The sequence below is a fragment of the Neoarius graeffei genome, chromosome 10, assembly GCF_027579695.1.
Source record: "Neoarius graeffei isolate fNeoGra1 chromosome 10, fNeoGra1.pri, whole genome shotgun sequence".
NCBI lineage: Eukaryota > Metazoa > Chordata > Actinopteri > Siluriformes > Ariidae > Neoarius > Neoarius graeffei.
The window spans coordinates 62,351,643-62,370,337 of NC_083578.1; positions in this window are offsets into that span (position 1 = coordinate 62,351,643).

The window sequence follows — 18,695 nt, forward strand, 5'->3', positions numbered from 1 at the left end:
ACATTTTCTTTTATACATGTGTGTACTTGGATAATTGTATTGAATTATTTATTGCAACTGAAAAAAAAATTAAGTAAACTTTATTTTCCTCTTCGGTGTTCTCTACATAATTAATCATGGTAATTTCTAATCAGTCATTTTCCCCTAGTTTTTAAAGTGGTTTAAAGCATAAAAGCATACATTACCATTTTTATATAGTGTACCTCTGAATAATAAATCTCAATATATATTATGATACTGTATAGGGGAAACATGAAAACTTAAAAACCACACGTTTATATTCAAGTTTTGAAAATAGACTTGGATTCAGAGTTCAGACATGATTTACATAGGCATGTTTATACAGTACAGGCCCAATTCCAAAAAACTTAGGATGCTGCGTAAAATGCAAATAAAAACGTAATGTGGTGATTTGCAAATCATCAAAACCCTATATTTCATTGAAAATAGTACAAAGACAACACATCAACTGTTGAAACTGAGAAATTTTTGTTTTTTGAAAAATATATGCTCATTTTGAATTAATGCCAGCAACACGTTTCAAAAAAGGTGGGAAAGCAACAACAGGCTAAAAAAAATAATTAGGTTAATTGACAACAGGTCAGCAGCATGATTGGTTATAAAAAGAGCATCCCAGAGAGGCTGAGTCTCTCAGAAGTTAAGATGGGCAGGGGTTCACCGCTCTGTGAAAGACTGTGTGGGCAAACAGTACAACAATTTAATAATAACAGGGGCGTAGCTAGGATTTTTCAAAGGGGGTCACACACTGACTGGCAGCCTGAGTACATTATGTAATAAAAAATAATTACCATTGCTAGTTTTAGGTAGCTTAGAAACCGGCTCTTCCATTATTGCTGTTTCTTTCACGTTTTCTTGATGTTGTGTTCTAGAAACGGCACTAAAACTTAGCTTCGAAGCCACAAAATGCAACTTTGAAGGAAAAAAATATACAACCCCGATTCCAAAAAAGTTGGGACAAAGTACAAATTGTAAATAAAAACAGAATGCAGTGATGTGGAAGTTTCAAAATTCCATATTTTATTCAGAATAGAACATAGATGACATATCAAATGTTTAAACTGAGGAAATGTATCATTTAAAGAGAAAAATTAGGTGATTTTAAATTTCATGACAACACATCTCAAAAAAGTTGGGACAAGGCCATGTTTCCCACTGTGAGACATCCCCTTTTCTCTTTACAACAGTCTGTAAACGTCTGGGGACTGAGGAGACAAGTTGCTCAAGTTTAGGCATAGGAATGTTAACCCATTCTTGTCTAATGTAGGATTCTAGTTGCTCAACTGTCTTAGGTCTTTTTTGTCGTATCTTCCGTTTTATGATGCGCCAAATGTTTTCTATGGGTGAAAGATCTGGACTGCAGGCTGGCCAGTTCAGTACCCGGACCCTTCTTCTACGCAGCCATGATGCTGTAATTGATGCAGTATGTGGTTTGGCATTGTCATGTTGGAAAATGCAAGGTCTTCCCTGAAAGAGACGTCATCTGGATGGGAGCATATGTTGCTCTAGAACCTGGATATACCTTTCAGCATTGATGGTGTCTTTCCAAATGTGTAAGCTGCCCATGCCACATGCACTAATGCAACCCCATACCATCAGAGATGCAGGCTTCTGAACTGAGCACTGATGATAACTCGGGTCATCCTTCTCTTCTTTAGTCCGAATGACACGGCATCCCTGATTTCCATAAAGAACTTCAAATTTTGATTTGTCTGACCACAGAACAGTTTTCCACTTTGCCACAGTCCATTTTAAATGAGCCTTGGCCCAGAGAAGACGTCTGCACTTCTGGATCATGTTTAGATACGGCTTCTTCTTTGAACTATAGCGTTTTAGCTGGCAACGGCGGATGGCACGGTGAATTGTGTTCACAGATAATGTTCTTTGGAAATATTCCTGAGCCCATTTTGTGATTTCCAATACAGAAGCACGCCTGTATGTGATGCAGTGCCGTCTAAGGGCCCAAAGATCACGGGCACCCAGTATGGTTTTCCGGCCTTGATGCTTACGCACAGAGATTCTTCCAGATTCTCTGAATCTTTTGATGATATTATGCACTGTAGATGATGATATGTTCAAACTCTTTGCAATTTTACACTGTCGAACTCCTTTCTGATATTGCTCCACTATTTGTCGGCGCAGAATTAGGGGGATTGGTGATCCTCTTCCCATCTTTACTTCTGAGAGCCGCTGCCACTCCAAGATGCTCTTTTTATACCCAGTCATGTTAATGACCTATTGCCAATTGACCTAATGAGTTGCAACTTGGTCCTCCAGCTGTTCCTTTTTTGTACCTTTAACTTTTCCAGCCTCTTATGGCCCTTTTCCACTACCCTTTTTCAGCTCACTTCAGCTCGCTTCAGCTCACTTCAGCCCAACACGGCTCGCGTTTCGACTACCTTAGAACAGCACGACTCGGCTCGCTTCAGCCCTGCTTAGCACCCAAAACTCGCACGGTTTTGGAGTGGGGCTGAAGCGAGCCAAACCGAGCTGAGTGAGGCTGGGGGCGTGAGCAGACACTCCCCTGTGCACTGATTGGTGAGGAGGAGTGTCCTCACATGCCCACACATGCCCCGCGAGCACGCTGGGGTCTGTAAACACCGTAAACCCGGAAGAAGAAGAATTACGAATTACGAGAATTATGAAGCCTTATGCGCCTCGCCTCATCTATACGCTCTTGCCAGTGTCTGTTGGCGTTGTCGGTGACAACAAGCCACAGCACCAAGACCAGCAACACTAACGACTCCATGTCCTCCATGTTTATTGTTTACTATTCGGGTTGTGAGACTACCGCTTAAAAGGTCACTGATGTCACTGTTTGCGCCACTTAACGACATCACGTGACGTCCACCCACTTTCACTAACTCCACCCAATGTGTCCACCCACTTCCAGCCAGCACGGTTCAGCGCAGTTGTAGTTGAAATGCAACTCCAACAGCCCCGCTCAGCTTGACTCAGCCGCGTTTGTAGTGGAAAAGCGGCATTATTGCCCCGTCCCAACTTTTTTGAGGTGTGTTGCTGTCATGAAATTTCAAATGAGCCAATATTTGGCATGAAATTTCAAAATGTCTCACTTTCGACATTTGATATGTTGTCTATGTTCTATTGTGAATACAATATCAGTTTTTGAGATTTGTAAATTATTGCATTCCGTTTTTATTTACAATTTGTACTTTGTCCCAACTTTTTTGGAATCGGGGTTGTATAACAAAATTGCTTACCTCTCTTCACGTCAAAAGAAGGAGGAAAGTTTTGCTTGTTTTGACACGGCGAATTATTAACACGAGGAAATACTGGTAATTCGCAACTAAAAAGACTGCAGCTACACTGGCAGCTTGACCGTGCTTTCTAGTGCGATTGTGTTGCGCTTGCGCAGAACTGTATCAGTCCTGTGTGCCTTGGCTCGTGCACCTGAAGGCGTGCTTCAGGCTGCGCCCGCACCTAACGAGCTCCGGCATGCGTGCCGTTAACAAAGAACACCTGTCTTTAATCAATGAACTATTTTTGGGCTATTTAAGGACTGCGCCCATGCAAGGACAATGTGAAGTATTACACCACATCTAGTGTGCCTTTGAGAGCCTTGTTTTCTGTCCCTGTTCTTGTTGACCACCTGGTTTTTCGACTCCTGTTTCTCATCCCTTGATCTTGTATAGTTTTGCCTCTGATATTCTGTCCGTGCCTCGATTGACCTCCTACCTGTTTCCTCGATAACGATTTTGCCTGCTGTTTCAGACTGTTTGCCCGTTGTGTGTGTTTCACGCACTTTATGCTCATATCACACTGTGTATTATTTAACATATCTGCACTTACATCCGCCTCTCCCGCGCACACTCTCTGACAAATTGGGTTTTCGCGCCCAAACCACAGGAAGTCCATACAAGGTTATCTCATCTCATCTCATTATCTCTAGCCGCTTTATCCTTCTACAGGGTCGCAGGCAAGCTGGAGCCTATCCCAGCTGACTACGGGCGAAAGGCGGGGTACACCCTGGACAAGTCGCCAGGTCATCACAGGGCTGACACATAGACACAGACAACCATTCACACTCACATTCACACCTACGGTCAATTTAGAGTCACCAGTTAACCTAACCTGCATGTCTTTGGACTGTGGGGGAAACCGGAGCACCCGGAGGAAACCCACGCGGACACGGGGAGAACATGCAAACTCCACACAGAAAGGCCCTCGCCGGCCCCGGGGCTCGAACCCAGGACCTTCTTGCTGTGAGGTGACAGCGCTAACCACTACACCACCGTGCCGCCCCCATACAAGGTTATAGAAACCCTAATGAGGCTGAGGTGACAATCTAGTTTAAAAAAAAAAAGTTAGAAAAATTACAGTGGACGCTTTTCTAATATTCTTATGCAGCTATTGAAAAAATGTATGGTCCGACAAAGGGGGGGGTCACGGGCACCCCAGGACCTCCCCTAGCTACGCCCCTGAATAATGTTCCTCAATGTAAACTTACAAAGAATTTGGGGATCACATCATTTATGGGACATATCATTAAAAGATTCAGATAAATCTCTGTATGCAAAAGACAAGGCTGAAAACCAACATTGGATGCCTGTGATCTTCAGGCCTTCAAGCAACACTGCATTAAAAACTGACATGATTCTGTAGTGGAAATCATTGTATGGCCTCAGGAACACTTCAGAAATCAAGTTTATTTGTACAGCGCTTTTAACAATAAACATTGTCGCAAAGCAGAAAGCCATCGTCTGTGAAAATAGTTCATTACTGCATCCACAAATGCAAGTTAAAACCAGATATAAACTAGAAACGCACTCGGACAGCACAGACCTCCACCAAGAATCCTTTAAAAAAAATCCAGGATCCAGACGGTGATCCGGATCACGGCCAAAATTTAATGGATTGTTACTTGTGCCCAGTCACACCTCTGGAAAAAATTTCAGAGCAATCCATTCATTACTTTTTCTGTAATGTTGCTAACAGACAAACCAACCAACAAACAAACGCTACCGAAAACATAACCTCCTTGGTGGAGGTAATAATATCTAGAAACGCCACCTTCTCTGGACCCGAGCTCTTTTACAGTGGACTGAAGTGGAGTGGAAAATTGTCCTGTCGTCTGGTGAATCAAAATTTGAAATTCTTTCTGGAAATCCTGGGCACCACACGATTTCCAAAGCACTAAAGAGGAGAAGGACCATTTGACTTATCAGTGCACAGTTCAAACTCCAGCATCTGTGATGGTTTGGGGATGCATTGGTGCACATGACATGGGAAGGCATCATTAATGCTGAATGAATCTTGATGCGCTCTTGAGCTTTAAGGATTCAATAAAGCCGACTTGTGTTGTTTCAGTTTATGTTACAACTGCTTTCAGGTGCTTGAAGTTTACACTGTAAGTGCACCAGTCATATATACACAGACCAAAGTGTGATAAGCTGTCTAATGCGAGAAAAAAAATTTATATTAACCTGGCGACTTGTCCAGGGTGTACCCCGCCTTTCACCCATAGTCAGCTGGGATAGGCTCCAGCTTGCCTGCGACCCTGTAGAAGGATAAAGCGGCTAGAGATAATGAGATGAGATGAGATATATATATATATATATATATATTAGTGTGGCGGCACGGTGGTGTAGTGGTTAGCGCTGTCGCCTCACAGCAAGAAGGTCCTGGGTTCGAGCCCCGGGGCCGGCGAGGGCCTTTCTGTGTGGAGTTTGCATGTTCTCCCCGTGTCCGCGTGGGTTTCCTCCGGGTGCTCCGGTTTCCCCCACGGTCCAAAGACATGCAGGTTAGGTTAACTGGTGACTCTAAATTGACCATAGGTGTGAATGTGAGTGTGAATGGTTGTCTGTGTCTATGTGTCAGCCCTGTGATGACCTGGCGACTTGTCCAGGGTGTACCCCGCCTTTCGCCCGTAGTCAGCTGGGATAGGCTCCAGCTTGCCTGCGACCCTGTAGAAGGATAAAGCGGCTAGAGATAATGAGATGAGATGAGATATATTAGTGTGTGTGTGTGTATATAATTTTATTTTTTTTAAAGTGCACTCTGACAAAACCAAGGTACTACCTTTCAAAATCAATAATACTGAACAAACAGAATTTACAATTGAGAATGATGCAAACAGCTGCATAACTGAGAATGTTGCAAACAGCTGCAGAACTTAGAATGCTGCAAACATTTGAAGAATTTAGAATTGAGAATGCTGCAAAAAGCTGCATAATTTAGAATTTAGAATGCTGCAAACACTTGAATTTATAATTTTACAAGCAGCTGCAGAATTTAGAATTTAAAATGCATGCTGAAACAGCTGCAGAATTTAGAATTTAGAATGCTCAAAACAGCTTCAGAAGTTAGAATGCTGCAAACAAACAGCTGCAGAATTTAGAATGCTCAAAACAGCTGCAGAATTTAGAATACTGCAAACATCTGCATAATTTAAAATGCATGCTGGAAACAGCTGCAGAATTTAGAATTTAGAATCCTGCAAAATTTAGAATTTAAAATGCATGCTGGAAACAGCTGAATAATTTAGAACACATTCCCCAAAACACACACGTCAACAGTGTGTATATGTGTAAATGTTCATGTTAACTGTTCAGTACACTTGCAGTTTGTACAGCTGTTGATGCAATGAATGAATGAATGTTTAATCACATTGTCCATAAACCATTTCACAACACCTTTCGTAATCACAACCTCGATCTGTTATTTGAATTTTTGTAACGGCGGGGAGCCAAGATGGCAGCGTAGGGAACTACATGCTTCAGAACTCGCTCCGTCCTAATATCTTTTAAAAGCCGCAAAACTACCTTTTGCAGTCGAAAAGTACAGATGCAAGTGATGGCAAAAAACCCAGGTCCAAGTAAGCAACCATCTATTACTCCTGACTCGACTCCAACAAAATCTTTCAACAAGAAAAGAGCAATGGAACATGATCATGGCCGTAGCCAGCTCTGAGGCCTCCGGGGTCCGGACCTCGGTCATTTTTAAGAGCTGAAAATACATCTCATCTCATCTCATCTCATTATCTCTAGCCGCGTTATCCTGTTCTACAGGGTCGCAGGCAAACTGGAGCCTATCCCAGCTGACTACGGGCGAAAGGCGGGGTGCACCCTGGACAAGTCGCCAGGTCATCACAGGGCTGACACATAGACACAGACAACCATTCACACTCACATTCACACCTACGGTCAGTTTAGAGTCACCAGTTAACCTAACCTGCATGTCTTTGGACTGTGGGGGAAACCGGAGCACCCGGAGGAAACCCATGCGGACACGGGGAGAACATACAAACTCCACACAGAAAGGCCCTCGCCGGCCACGGGGCTCGAACCCAGACCTTCTTGCTGTGAGGCGACAGCGCTAACCACTATGTGTGTGTGTGTAATGCAACTAGCTTTTCACCCTGAGAAAAACGAGTAAACTTCAGTGAAAACAGAACTACTCTGTCTAAAACAGTGCAGTCCATGCGCTCGCAGCAGCAACAGTATTGTAGTATAAGAGGTGCATTTTTAAACAGTCGAACTTAAGCTTTATAAACAGCAGGCCAGATCAGCTTCCGCCAAGTTCGTCATTTAATTTCCTTTCTGTCCACAAATGCCCGGGCTGCAACAAAATAAGCAATCTTCCCCTCCTTGCGTGCCTTTTCAATCTGTGGCCAAAGCTGATTGCAATGCTGTCGGTCCTCAGGAGGCAGATCCTCTCTAAAACACAGCTTTTTTTCTGCCAGGAACTCTGAACACTTTGCAGCCTTCCAGATGATGTCGCGAAAGTGCCTCATCATAAATTGCCGGATTCGGGTCCGGGGCTGTGGTTGAGATGCAAACTGGCGTTTCTGACCGAGCCTATGCACCGAGTCCAGCACCTCCGGCAACTTTTCACGGTATTCTGGCGTCATGTTTGGGAGATTTCAATCACCTTCTGGCGCACGTCCTCCCCGTCTTCGTCTTTAAGCCCAAACAGATGCAAATTCCATCTCCGTTTGTAACGAGACAGATCCAGCAGCACTTTGCTTTTGAGGATTTGGGTTTTCTCTTCGGCTTTGCTTACTCGGTTTTCGGTGTGGGATACCTTTCCTTTCAGCTCCTTGATATCTTCAGAAATGAAGTTGATTGCAGCTTTTAATTTGCTGATGCTCTTTTCGATGCTATTTCCCTGCACTTCGATAGCCGTTTTCAATGTAGCAATAATGCTCTCTGCAGCGTCAGGGTCAGGGCCGCAGCAGCACTTTAAAATCCCTGAGGTCCGTGATGCGCAAAGCGCACGCCAAAAAATGTTTGCCATATAGAGTGCTCCGAGATGATGCTAAAAATAGTAACACTGCGGTCTGTGCGGCCATCTTGGAAGTCACTTGCTCCAGAGCGCTCATAGAGTACGCATCATAGAGTACACATTCACCGATTCGTTTCCATGTTAGAGGGCTTAGAAGCTTGGATTTTTTAAGAATTTAGACATCTGAAGTGATGGAGCACTACTGTGAAAGTTTGGATAAGCAGGCATGGGAGCGTTATGCTGAGAAGGTACGTTTCATTGGGAATGTAGATCCATACACTGTTAGTGAGAAGGAATGGAAAGCTGACCCCAGCTTGTTGCCGCATGTGACATACATCGATCTTGTGAATTATCTAGTGTTTCACCCAAGTCCATTTTGTGAACTAAAGTATGTGTACATAAACATTACTAGGCCTAGATCTTAAATGCCATTTGATGCAACAATGCACTGCAGTAGACATAAGCTACCTAATGTGACAAATATATCCATTAATCATTGCTGAAAGTACATAGAAAAGATAATAGTTTGTATCACATTTATTTTAGTAACTATGAAATTCAAGACAATTTAACCTACCTGTCACAAAGTGATCAGAACAAATCCGGATACAGTCAAGTTGTCCTAAATTTGATCGGTTGATGGCAGCCAGCCACTGTCGTCTCCTCCGCTCGCTTTTCTCCTGTGCTGCAATTCCCTGGTTAGTCACGACTTTAGGGAGTCTGTGGAAGCTTTTGCCACCCTTTTCCCCCGGCTACTACAGCCAACAATGACACACGTATTCGGCATTGTCACCCCTTTTTGCTTCGCTGAACAACAACAATGCACTGACACAGCGAGCTTTGACTTCCAATATGGCCGCCACTGGGTTCGCGCTGACCTCGAAGCACTCTATTTAAATGAGCGGGGTGAATTACACGCCACACAAGAGATCTATTCCTGAAATTACTTTTAATGGTGTTTGAACCGAATATCATCAGTTTTGAAAACAAAAAATCATGTATGTGGCAAGAGTAAGAATAATTTAAGCTTGTTTAATGGTTTGATCTGGCCCAAGCAATGAGGACAAAACTGCACTGCTTCGAAAATGTAAATTTAACAGCTTGGCGAAAGTGCGGTGGTTAGTGCTGTCGCCTCACAGCAAGAAGGTCCCGATTCGAGCCCCGTGGCCGGCGAGGGCCTTTCTGTGTGGAGTTTGCATGTTCTCCCCGTGTCCGCGTGGGTTTCCTCCGGGTGCTCCAGTTTCCCCCACAGTCCAAAGACATGCAGGTTAGGTTAACTGGTGACTCTAAATTGACCGTAGGTGTGAATGTGAGTGTGAATGGTTGTCTGTGTCTATGTATCAGCCCTGCGATGACCTGGCGACTTGTCCAGGGTGTACCCCGCCTTTTGCCCGTAGTCAGCTGGGATAGGCTCCAGCTTGCCTGCGACCCTGTAGAACAGGATAAAGCGGCTAGAGATGATATGAGATGAGATGAGATCCTCTGATGATAATATTCTATTTCTCAGTCTAAGTTAGTAAAAGTCAGACAAGTTTGTTAGAATCTAACGTCTGGTCTGGTGATCTAACCCTGTCAGATACAGGGTCATCTTGCTGCCATCCAAAATAGTCTGCCATTTGTCCCTGGCGACCATTGTGACGGGCGAGCCAAACCTTATCTTGGTGATTTTCTGATATTTTTTCTTCGTAGTTTGGCTTTCGCCATTTCCACCAACGGAACTTCATTTCATTATCTCATTCAAGAGAACATAAAGTTAAAGACGAGCAGGCGATAAATGCAGACGCAAAAAGACAAATAAAATGGATGAGTGTCGCGAATTTTCTCGTTCTCTCGCGCGTATCATTAATAGCACCATCTGTATGTTTTATCAGTAACTGGTAAGACATTGGGTGGCTCAGTGTGACCCCGCGGTGGGGACCGAATTCCGCTCGATTCATATGTGCACTTGATATGTGTGCGCATGCCTCCGGCATTCACTCCAATCCCCCTGTTACGCTGATCGGTGTACCGACCGGGGAATCGGCATATACCGCGGGGTACACACTTGAGTCCACCCATACAATGTCAGACACACGAAAAGCAGAAAGTCAACTATTAATTTTCGCCAACATAAACGTATCAAGTTATATATATTTTTTAACTAATCATGTGTAGTAAGGGCCGGCGGGAGATCGGGAGGATTTTCTAAATGTTCCCTAAAGCGGGAGATCTCCCGCCCACGGTGGGAGAGTTGGAGCTTCTGTAATGCTCGAGGTCTAAAGGACAAGACCAAATGGAAAGCCTTATTTATTTATGCAAAAAGTTTCAATGCCGATTTTGTTTAATTCAAGAATCACATTCTGGTTCTAATGACTTCAGTTTTTGGAAATCGCAACGGTGGGATGATGTGTGGATGTCTCATGGGACAAATCATTCTGCTGGAACTTTGACTTTGAAACACAAGTTCAATGGGAAAATTATTTCTTCAGTAACAGATTTGAATGGACACTTTGTTCTGTTGGTTATTTCATTCAATGATCAGTTATTTTTACTGGGTAATGTTTATGGTTACAATAACAAACAAGAGAATATTGCTTTAATGCAGTTGCTGAATACTAAAATTGAGTTTTTAGTAAGCACTTTCCCAGATCTAAGAATTGTTTTAGGTGGGGATTTTAATTGCTCCTTAAATGATGCTTTAGATAGATGGCCAATTAAAAATAATGATAATCTATGCTTGATTTCATAAATGAAAGAGATTTGATTGATATTTGGAGACATAGGTATCCTGCAATCAAAGAATACATGTGGAAGAATAGGTCAGGCTCTTTACAATCACGGATTGATTTTTGGTTAATTTCTGATTCCCTAACTCATTTTATTTCCTCAGTTAAAATTTTACCTACGCCCCTGATGGATCATAAGACCATCCTATTAGAGGTATGTATGTCTGCTAGGCAGGCGGCACGGTGGTGTAGTGGTTAGCGCTGTCGCCTCACAGCAAGAAGGTCCGGGTACGAGCCCCGTGGCCGGTGAGGGCCTTTCTGTGTGGAGTTTGCATGTTCTCCCCGTGTCTGCGTGGGTTTCCTCCGGGTGCTCCGGTTTCCCCCACAGTCCAAAGACATGCAGGTTAGGTTAACTGGTGACTCTAAATTGACCGTAGGTGTGAATGTGAGTGTGAATGGTTGTCTGTGTCTATGTGTCAGCCCTGTGATGACCTGGCGACTTGTCCAGGGTGTACCCCGCCTTTCGCCCGTAGTCAGCTGGGATAGGCTCCAGCTTGCCTGCGACCCTGTAGAACAGGATAAAGCGGCTACAGATAATGAGATGAGATGTCTGCTAGGCAACAACCTAAGGGAATAAGCTCATATTGGAAATTAAATAACTATCTTTTATCAAATGATTCACTGACTAAGGACATAAAAGCAAATATATCTGAATGTTGGGAAAAGGCCTGAACATATCTATGGCAAGCATTGGGAATTTCTTAAGTTTGAATTAAGAACACTTATAATGAAAACGGGAGCTGAAATGGCCAAGAAACAAAAAAGGAGGAATAAGATCTAATCTGTGAAATAATCTCCTTGTCATCTATATCACCTGATAATTTATCAGATGATAATAGAAACAGGCTTCAAATTTTACAACTAAAACTAGACAATATGTATACTCAGAAAGCAAAGGGGGCCTTTGTACACTCTAGGCAAAGATGGATAGAAGAGGGAGAGAAAAACTCCAGTTATTTTTTTAAGTTGGAGAAACGACATCATAAAGTTAATAGCTTAACAAAACTTCATTCAGATGGAGTCATTACAGAAGATCCTCAGAAGATTTCTGAATTTTGTGAATTATTTTATAAGAACTTATATAGTTCTAAATTATCAATAAATGATACGGAATGTTTCTTTAATTCTTTGGGTGATATTAAAACTATAAGTTATACTAATAAAATATCATGTGATGCTCTAATCACATTAATGGATATCGAAGATGCTATTAAACAGCTGAAGCTTAATAAGAGTCCTGGGACAGATGGTCTGACATCTGAGATATACTCTAAGGAGTTATCCCCCTTTCTGCATAAGGTCTATCTGGAAAGTGTTGGCCATGAAAAGCTCCCTCCCTCTTTAACCCAAGGCATAATTACTTTGATCCCCAAACCGCAAAAAGACACCTTACTTTTAGATAATTGGAGACCAATAGCACTCCTAAATATTGATTATAAAATTATTGCTATCTGTTTAGCTAAAAGACAAAGAAACTCTCAATGATATCATTGATGAGACACAATCTGGGTTCATGTCTGGCAGGCATATAACAAATAACATTCGACCAGTACTTGATATTTTAGATTACTCAGAGTTAATAAAAGAAAATAGCTTTATTCTTTTATTGGATTTTTATAAAGTGTTCAATTCTATCGAACATCAGTTTATGTTTAGGGCACTGGATGTATTTGGATTTGGTGACATGTTTATAAAATCTGTTAAAACTTTATACGCCAACGCAACTAGCTCAATTAAACTTCCTTTTGGCACTACCAAAAGATTTAATCTTAACCATGGAATATGTCAGGGTTGCCCAATTTCAGCATTTTTATTTCTTCTCCCTATGCAATTACTCTCTATTCATGTTAAAAAAAGTGATGTAATGGGGCTCTCTATTGCTAGTAACATACTGTCCATAACTCAACTGGCGGATGATACAACTCTCTTTTTAAGAGATAAATTTCAAGTTAGCGAAGCAATAAAAGTGATAAATACTTTTTCATTGGCCTCTGGGCTCAAGTTAAACATTTCTAAATGTGAGCTTCTGCCAGTCAAAGAATGCATGGATATTGTTATCTCAGGAATTCCGGTAAAATACAGTGTAAAATATCTAGGTATTATAGTAGAGAAAGACCAATGTAATAGACTATCAGTTAATTTTAACCCCCTTATAGACTCTGTCCAAAAGAGATTCAGTCTTTGGCTTCAAAGAGATTTGTCCATAACTGGAAGATCTTTAGTTGCTAAAGTTGAAGGCCTCTCCAGACTTACATATGCATCTATGGCTCTTGCTGTATCTAAAAACTTATGTACAAAAGTAGACAAAATCATCTTTGATTTTACAACCCCAATTCCAAAAAAGTTGGGACGCTGTGTAAACCGTAAATAAAAATAGAATATAATAATTTGCAAATCATGGAAACCCTATATTTAATTGAAAATGGTACAAAAACAACATATCAAATGTTGAAACTGAGAAATTTTATTGTTGTTTGAAAAATATATGGTCATTTTGAATTTGATGTCAGCGACACATTTCAGAAAAGTTGGGACACGGGCAACAAAAGACTGAAAAGTTGTGTAATGTTAAAAAAAATCTAATTTGGTTAATCAGTAACAGGTCAGTAATATGATTAGGTATAAAAAGAACATCCCAGAGAGGCGGAGTCTCTCAGAAGTAAAGATGGGGGGGTTCACCGCTCTGTGAAAGACTGCGTGGGCAAAACAGTGCAACAATTTAAGAATAACGTTCCTCAATGTAAAATTGCAAAGAATTTGGGGATCACATCATCTGTGGTCCATAATATCGTTAAAAGAATCTGGGGAAATCTCCGTATGCAACAGACAAGGCTGAAAACTGACATTGGATGCCTGTGATCTTCAGGCCCTCAGGAGACACTGCACTAAAAGCAGACACATGTCTGTAGTGGAAATCAGTGTATGGGCTCAGGAACACTTCAGAAAATCATCGTCTGTGAAAACAGTTCATTACTGCATCCACAAATGCAAGTTAAAACCAGATATAAACAATATCCAGAAACACCACCACCTTCTCTGGGCCCGAGCTCTTTTACGATGGACTGAGACAAAGTGGAAAATTGTCCCAAGGTCTGACGAATCAAAAGTAGAAATTCTTTTTAGAAATCATCAACACCACATCCTCCAGGCTAAAGAGGAGAGGGACCATCCGGCTTGTTATAAGTTCACAGTTCAAAAGCCAGCATCTGTGATGGTATAAGGGTGCATTAGTGCACATGACATGGGTCGCTTGCACATCTGGGAGGGCATCATTAATGCTGAATGATATATACACGTTTCAGAGCAATATGCTGCCATCTACACAATCTTTTTCAGGGAAGGCCTTCCTTCTTTCAGCAAGACAATGCCAAACTGCTTTCTGCACATATTAAAACTGCATGGCTCCGTAGTAAAAAAGTCTGGGTGCTAAACTGGCCTGCCTGCAGTCCAGACCTGTCTTCCATTTAAAACATTTGGTGCATTATGAAACGCAAAATATGATAAAAGGAGACCCTGAACTGCTAAGCAACTGAAACTGTATATCAGGCAAGAATGGGGCAACATTCCTCTTTCAAAACTACAGCAATTGTTCTCCTCAGTTCCCAAACGTTTACAGAGTGTTGTTAAAAGTAGAGGTGATGCAACACAGTGGTAAACATGTCCCTGTCCCAACTTTTTTGAAAAGTGTTGCTGACATCAAATTCAAAATGAGCGTATAGTTTTCAAAAAACAATAAACTTTCTCAGTTTCAACATTTGATATGTTGTCTTTGTACTATTTTCAATGAAAGATAGGGTTTCCATGATCTGCAAATTATTGCATTCTGCTTTTATTGACACTTTACACAGCATCTCAACTTTTTTGGAATTGGGGTTGTATATGGAAAAAGAAAATACATTACATAAAAAAGAATGTTATAATAAACAAACTGCAATCAGGTGGTCTTAACGCTGTAGACTTTGCATCTTTGAATTACTCTTTTAAAATTAAATGGATTAAGCTTTTCTTTAAAAACCCCAATTCAGTCTGGAATTGCATTGCTACCCGAATATTCAATTCTCTTGGAAGGCTGAATTTTTTGCTGAAATGTTACCTGTAAAGCTGTCCAATTTTCACAAGCAACTTTTACTTTCCTGGTCAATGATGTACTCACACAATTTCTCTCCCCACAAATATTTCATTTGGAATAATCAAGATATTATATTTAAAAATAAGTCCTTATTCTTTAAAAGATGGGTTGATAATAATATTGTACTTGTTAGTCAACTATTGAATGAAAATGGTCAACTGTTCACTTATGAAGAATTTCTTTCAGTCTGTGGTTTCCCTGTTACACCTAGGGGATTTTCAATTGGTTTTGATGCAATACCAGAAGGTGCTAGAAGATTGTTGATGTCTGCCCCTAAAGGTAAAAAATTGCACAATACCTAGCTTGAATCTTGATAATATATATATCGGTAATGTCTGCACTCTAATGAGTGTCAAAACAACTGATCAATGTGTTAGGAATATCATCCATAGAGATAGTGTGTCCAAACCAGCAGCCATATACTATTGGAATAACTTGTCCAATGACATAGACTGGAAAAGTACTTGGGTCTTATCAAGGAAATTTCTTCTCGCGAACAAAGTACGAGAGGTTACATTTAAACTGCTTCACAGATGTTATCCTGTCAAGTCTAATCTAATAAAATATAAGAAAGATATCGACACGGTGGCACAGGGTGACAGCACGGTGGTGTAGTGGTTAGCGCTGTCGCCTCACAGCAAGAAGGTCTGGGTTTGAGCCCCGTGGGCGGCGAGGGCCTTTCTGTGCGGAGTTTGCATGTTCTCCCCGTGTCCGCGTGGGTTTCCTCCGGGTGCTCCGGTTTCCCCCACAGTCCAAAGACATGCAGGTTAGGTTAACTGGTGACTCTAAATTGACCGTAGGTGTGAATGTGAGTGTGAATGGTTGTCTGTGTCTATGTGTCAGCCCTGTGATGACCTGGCGACTTGTCCAGGGTGTACCCCGCCTTTCGCCCGTAGTCAGCTGGGATAGGCTCCAGCTTGCCTGCGACCCTGTAGAACAGGATAAAGCGGCTAGAGATAATGAGATGAGATGAGATATCAACACACAATGCTCTTTCTGTGGTAATGCTGAAGAAACAATATCCCACTTATTTTGGGATTGTACATACTGTCATATTTTCTGGGTTGATTTAAATAACTTCATAAATACTAAAATTGACCACCCTTTCAAAATTAAAATTCAATATGTTTTATTTGGTCTTATGAAATCTGAGAAAATAACCATAGACACAATGTATGTTATCAACCTTCTTTTAATGTTAGCCAAGTTTCATATTCATTGTACAAAATTTCTAAATCAAAGACCAGATGTTATTGTTTTTAAGGCTGTATGTTCATCATATTTGGAAAGCCTAAAACACTCCACTAACCCCAAAGGTATTAAAACCAGAAAATTTTGTGAACGTTTTGATATATCATGAAATCTCGAGCCCCTCTTTTTTTCTTCTTTTTCCTTCTTATTTTTCTATTCTTGGAATGTAAAGTTATGTAAGGTAACTCTTTTTGTCCTGATATTTTGTAATATGTCTGTATATAGTGATATATACTGTTTCTCAATAAAAAAAAAAGAAGTTTTTGTAACGGCAGTAATGGCTGTCCGGAAAAAGAATGAAGACTGGGAAAGCAGTCGGACCAGATGGTATCCCGATTGAGGCTTGGAGATGTTTGGGTGAGACGGCTGTGGAGTTCCTAATGAGATTGTTTAATAAGATCCTAGAGAATGAGAAAATGCCAAATTAATGGAGAAAGTGTGTGCTAGTCCCAATATACAAGAATAAGGGAGATGTACAGAGCTGCAGTAATTACAGAGGAATAAAACTGATGAGCCACACCATAAAGCTGTGGGAAAGGATATTGGAGGCGAGATTGAGAAGAGAGGTAGCAATCTGTGAACAGCAATACGGGTTTATGCCAAGGAAGAGCAGGTCAGATGCAATTTTTGCTCTAAGAATGTTAATGGAGAAGTACAGGGAAGGCCAGAGAAAGCTACATTGTGTGTTTGTAAACCTGGAGAAGGCATGGAGAAGTGCCGAGAGATGAGTTATGGTATTGTATGAGAAAGAGTGGAGTGAATGAGAAGTATATCAGAGTGGTGCAAGACATGTACAACCCCAATTCCAAAAAAGTTGGGACAAAGTACAAATTGTAAATAAAAACGGAATGCAATAATTTACAAATCTCAAAAACTGATATTGTATTCACAATAGAACATAGACAACATATCAAATGTCGAAAGTGAGACATTTTGAAATTTCATGCCAAATATTGGCTCATTTGAAATTTCATGACAGCAACAAATCTCAAAAAAGTTGGGACAGGGGCAATAAGAGGCTGGAAAAGTTAAAGGTACAAAAAAGGAACAGCTGGAGGACCAAATTGCAACTCATTAGGTCAATTGGCAATAGGTCATTAACATGACTGGGTATAAAAAGAGCATCATGGAGTGGCAGCGGCTCTCAGAAGTAAAGATGGGAAGAGGCTCACCAATCCCCCTAATTCTGTGCCGACAAATAGTGGAGCAATATCAGAAAGGAGTTCGACAATGTAAAATTGCAAAGAGTTTGAACATATCATCTACAGTGCATAATATCATCAAAAGATTCAGAGAATCTGGAAGAATCTCTGTGCGTAACGGTCAAGGCCGGAAAACCATACTGGGTGCCCGTGATCTTTGGGCCCTTAGATGGCACTGCATCACATACAGGCATGCTTCTGTATTGGAAATCACAAAATGGGCTCAGGAATATTTCCAGAGAACATTATTTGTGAACACAATTCACCGTGCCATCCGCCGTTGCCAGCTAAAACTCTATAGTTCAAAGAAGAATCTGGATCTAAACACGATCCAGAAGCGCAGACGTCTTCTTTGGGCCAAGGCTCATTTAAAATGGACTGTGGCAAAGTGGAAAACTGTTCTGTGGCCAGACGAATCAAAATTTGAAGTTCTTTATGGAAATCAGGGACGCCGTGCCATTCGGACTAAAGAGGAGAAGGACGACCCAAGTTGTTATCAGCGCTCAGTTCAGAAGCCTGCATCTCTGATGGTATGGGGTTGCATTAGTGCGTGTGGCATGGGCAGCTTACACATCTGGAAAGACACCATCAATGCTGAAAGGTATATCCAGGTTCTAGAGCAACATATGCTCCCATCCAGACGACGTCTCTTTCAGGGAAGACCTTGCATTTTCCAACATGACAATGCCAAACCACATACTGCATCAATTACAGCATCACGGCTGCGTAGAAGAAGGGTCCGGGTACTGAACTGACCAGCCTGCAGTCCAGATCTTTCACCCATAGAAAACATTTGGCGCATCATAAAACAGAGGATACGACAAAAAAGACCTAAGACAGTTGAGCAACTAGAATCCTACATTAGACAAGAATGGGTTAACATTCCTATCCCTAAACTTGAGCAACTTGTCTCCTCAGTCCCCAGACATTTACAGACTGTTGTAAAGAGAAAAGGGGATGTCTCACAGTGGGAAACATGGCCTTGTCCCAACTTTTTTGAGATGTGGTGGTGTCATGAAATTTAAAATCACCTAATTTTTCTCTTTAAATGATACATTTTCTCAGTTTAAACATTTGATATGTCAT